We start from the raw sequence: 5,318 nt of genomic DNA, 5'->3' as shown, positions 1-5,318 counted from the left end.
GAATTTTGGGCTTTATCCTAAAGGAGATCCAAGGTTTAATAGGAAGAAGCCATGATTTACAATTTGTTCTGTACCGCTGGGATCTCAACTTGACACTATTCCACCTGCTCTAGCTGCAGTTAACAGGGTTATGAGTATTTGTATTCCATCACATTCCCCCTATGAAATTTCCTCATAATTCACAAGAAAATTAAAGCATTAAATTCTGTCACAGTGACTTAGTCCAACTAAATTCTATTTAATTTGCTACTGGTTGACTCCCAAAGTACATTGTATAATGTTTACTTATTCTTAAAGCATTTTGCAGAATGCTCATGTACGAAAATTAGAGACCTATCAACAAAGATTATGGAACCAGCAATGTGTTTGGTTGGCAGATAGAATTCTGGTGATTTCATGCTTTTTGAAAATAATCCCTTGTTGTTATCATAATCTTATTCACTGACAACTATGGAATTCTTATTCTCGGAGTTCCTATGGAGTGGTGGATTGTAGCTGATCCTCTGGTAATTTGACTTTCAACACTCTAATTTTATGACCTTTCTTGTTATAGATGATACTCCTAAATTTTCTATACATTTTGATTTATGAATATCCAGTATTTGGAATCTTTGTGGAAGAAGCTGAATCTAAAATCAGAGAAACCAGATGCATATGCCTATCCAGAAAAGCCAGAATGGGAATTCAAATGTGAGGACAAAGTCATTTACCAAAGTGGAAACTAGATGAATACAGAAATTGGTCAACAGTAAACGAGGAGATTCAGGACAATTCAAATTTAAATTTGTATTTAAGATTTATATTTATGGGCCGGGCGCGGTGGCTCACGCCTGTAATCCCAGCACTTTGGGAGGCCGAGACGGGCGGATCACGAGGTCAGGAGATCGAGACCATCCTGGCTAACACGGTGAAACCCCGTCTCTACTAAAAAATACAAAAAACTAGCCGGGCGAGGTGGCGGGCGCCTGTAGTCCCAGCTACTCAGGAGGCTGAGGCAGGAGAATGGTGTGAACCCGGGAGGCAGAGCTTGCAGTGAGCTGAGATCCAGCCACTGCACTCCAGCCTGGGCGACAGAGTGAGACTCCGTCTCAAAAAAAAAAAAAAGATTTATATTTATGGATAAAAGTGGAACATGTGTGTGTGTGTGTAAAACACACAAAGACATAGAGGTAAGAATGAGAATACAAATCCTGTATTCTCACTATTTTGCTGGTCATATGTTCATTTTAAGGCATCTCCTACAGGTGAGGCCATGCTACATTAACTTTCTCTGGAGCTTCTTTCTTTCTTGGATGGGCTTGCAGGTGTTTGTGCATCAAACCAAATTATGGTCTACATATCATATCATAATGCAATTTCAGTAGATATTTCTTCAAATATGTTTTCAGGCTCTTCATTAGCAAGAGCCATATTTAGCCAAATATATATCTGTGAGTGGGAATGGAAAGCTCTTCTCTAAATTGTCGGTGCAGTATTCTAGCAGAGCACTTTGTCTTTCTAGGGAATGTTGTAACTTTAAGACTAAGAGGGGCTGTTTCTGGACAAAGCAGTTCCTGAAAGTCCTGACCAATCATGATCCATCTCTGATTATCCAAACCTCTGCTCCAGGAGAATCTGTCTGCCATTGTGGATGACCAGCTCATCTTCTGCATCATCCACCTCTCAGTTTTTCCAGTGTTTCCAGGTTTCTTAACTGCCTGACCTTTATTTGCTAGTCCTAATATCTGATCCCATTTTATCCAACAAAACTTTTACTCTTGTAAGAAGCTCTAGACTTAATTCCTGCTAATGTGCCTTACTCTTTCCTGTTCTGCCTTCCCTTTTTCTGCTTTAATTTCCATATTGTGGATGATTGTCAAAGTCCAGTGCAACAGTAAATGCATTACATGAGAAACTTAGTCATAGTATGAGTCAGAGAATAAATCTTGAAATAAGAAATCAGGGTAAGAGATGCTGGCTGATGATGAACTCAACCTATTGAAGCTTGAAACCTCAAATAAAAAGGACTATCTCATTGAAGACCTGATCTGAAAAAAAAAAAAAATACCAGTAATAGAAAAGAGAATTCAAGAGGAACAAAAGCAAACCTCACAGAGATTCAAGTTGGAGGAACTCAAATTAACATTGTAGATAAAAGATGCCCAATTAAATTTAAATTTCAGATAAACAACATTTCGAATGTAACTAATTTTTATTTGCTAAATCTGCAACCTTAACTGAAATGGGATTTTAATACATCTCCAGAGCAGCATTAAAATCTCATCTCCCCTCTCTTTTAAATGTGCAGGCTTGGGTCAAAGAACAGGGATGAGCCTCTTTCTTCGAGCTACTATAATAGTAGCAAGAGGCTACTATTATACCTCTTGCATTATATTCAGAGGCAAAATTTATAGATGTGACCTATATCAGCAATTAGTTTCAGTCCAATTTAATTTTATTGACCATCAAACCTGCACATGAATGATAACATGACTGACTTACAAAAGAATCCCATACAGAGATGTATAAAATTTAGCAAGCTTGTTTAATATATGACAAACTGAGTCAGAAAATCTGGCTACATACCTCATTTTCACTTCAGCAAGGTGACCTTGGAAAATTTACAAAAGTTTCCCTGGAGTTTCACATTTGTACAATTAGAATTATTGTATTGTATATATTTTAGGGCTATTAACAGGATTTTAATAATACTACATTTGTAAAGGTGTCAGCACAGAATTTGGTTTCTTGAAGTAGTTAATAAATATGATTAACTAATTAATTCAATTTATCTATGTTCAGAAATGCATCAATTGCATAAAAACATACCAGCTATTGACTACTTTTAAACAAAGATTATAAGTGTTTTTCTTCCTACTATTTTTTGAATTGGGGAAAATCTTACCAACCATTCCACCATTTAAAGAAATCCTCTAATAAGGTTACCTCAACAGACTTTAAAAACAGGGTATGAGTTCCTGATTCCTGGTATTCTATTCCTCTTGGCATGAGCTCTTCTCTCCTAAATCAGTCGTGAATCAGATATCTCTGCTTTTTTATCCTACAATTTATGCAGTGACATTTTCTAATGATAATTGCTTTGTAAGGAGTGAACTGCTTCCCTGCTAAACCTATTTGCTGAAACAGGACAAAGAAAAGATGCCTAGCAATGTCATGAACACCGAAGCCCTCAATAAATAGGATTTTGTATAGGTAAGATTCATTGGCCAGTGCTCTCATAGCCAAAGTTACCTCTGACATTTCCAAATGTCACAGTTAATCCACTCTCAAGAGCAATGCTTTTAAAAGTGCTAGAAGGAAGACCTCCAAAAGTCATGGATAAGCTAGAGGAAGCATAATGATTTTACTTCAGGGTCTCTCAAAAAGAGGTAGCACAGTTATTTAAACATCTATTTTGAAAGCTTGTTATCAATATTCTGAGAATAACCACAAAAATTCAACATATAAAATGTTTAGTGTTATTTAGTGTGAACCTGGAGCTAATAGTTTCATGAGTTTGATCCCAACATGACTAAATTAGCTTTACTATGTTCAATGACTGCAGACTACCCCGCACTACACCCCAACCACAGTAGCACATGCTGCAGGCCTACTCTGACAAAGCATCTCAACCCCTTGACTATATGGTTCGCCCCCAAATTGGAAGCTGACCCAATCCAGAACCATTCTGTGAAACTGTATTCATGAATACTGTTTCTTTTCTCAGGCATATATCACAAAACTGGGATGATACAATCATGAATATTTCTGTGGCTATGCTACTATTTCCCTTACTACATACAGAAAGCCTGTCTGTTGTAGGAAGAAAACACACCTGTAGAAATGAAACCAAATATAAGAGGAAAGATAAACTGGAGAAACAAAGCAAGAAAAAACATCGTTCTTTAAATCCATGGACTTCTAAAGACATTCCCATGCTCTTGAACTTCTTAGTTATGTGCTTGATTCAATAAATTCTCTTTATAAAACTGGTTTATTTGCATTTCTGCCATTTGCAATAGAACAATATCTTCATCATACAATCTAGCCCACTTAAGCAAAAACAGAATTCATATTTTTACTGTAGTCTTGAAGATTGTTTTGAAGATTCATTCACTATTGTCATATGATATTCTTAATGACATAAATTAGATAATCTCTTTACAGCATAGTAGTGTTCAATCGGAAAGTTCTATTGCAATAATCATAAAATACATTTTGCCACTGTCAGATCTAGCAAGCATCCCTTGCCTTTCTGCATGAATTATTATATGACAAGATTCTGAAATGTTACAAGAGAAAAACGTGATTTCACTTTCACATACTCCTTGAATTTGGTGGCTTATAGGAATAATTTCTGAGTTTTGAAATAGTAAGACAAATATCCTCTCTTCCAAAGGTGAAACAATACAATGTTTATAAAAGTTATATATATATATATATATATATTTTTTTTTTTTGAGACGGAGTCTTGCTCTGTCGCCGGGGCTGGAGTGCAGTGGCCGGATCTCAGCTCACTGCAAGCTCCGCCTCCCAGGTTCACGCCATTCTCCTGCCTCAGCCTCCCGAGTAGCTGGGACTACAGGCGCCCGCCACCTCGCCCGGCTAGTTTTTTGTATTTTTTAGTAGAGACGGGGTTTCACCGTGTTAGCCAGGATGGTCTCGATCTCCCGACCTCGTGATCCGCCCGCCTCGGCCTCCCAAAGTGCTGGGATTACAGGCTTGAGCCACCGCGCCCGGCCAGAAAAGTTATTTTAAATCAGTGGAATAGTCGAGTGTGTTGAATACTGGCCCACAAAAGGTATTTTCACACAGCACCTCACAACGTGACCTTATTTGGAATAAGGGTCTTTGCAGATGCTTTAAGGTAAGGATGTAGAGACGAAATCATCCTGGATTACGGTGGACCCTACACCCAGTGACAGGTGTACTTATAAAAGACAGAAAAAGAGAAGACAGAGACAGAAAGAAGAAGGTCATGTGAAGACAGAAGCAGAGACTGGAGTGATGCAAACCAAGGACTGTCAAGAACTGCCGGGAGCCACCAGAATCCAGGAAGAAGCAAGGAACGATTCTTCCCTCAAGTCTTCAGAGGAGCACGGCCCTGCCAACACCTTGATTTCAGATTTCTAGCCTCCAGAACTGTGAGAGAACACATTTCTGTCATTTTAAGCCAACAAGTTTGTGGTAATTTGTTATGACAACCCTAGGAAACTAATAGATATAGAAATGTATATTTCCTGTAGTTAATTTGAATGTTCTTTCTGTTGGTTTCCTGGTGGTTATCAAGGTCAGGTTTTAACAATATTCTCAGAAAACCTTCCATAATACATTTTGCC

Source organism: Trachypithecus francoisi, unplaced genomic scaffold (genome assembly GCF_009764315.1).
Source record: "Trachypithecus francoisi isolate TF-2019V2 unplaced genomic scaffold, Tfra_2.0 Lachesis_group1, whole genome shotgun sequence".
In the NCBI taxonomy this organism is placed as follows: domain Eukaryota; kingdom Metazoa; phylum Chordata; class Mammalia; order Primates; family Cercopithecidae; genus Trachypithecus; species Trachypithecus francoisi.
Note: the sequence above shows the minus strand (reverse complement) of the source record.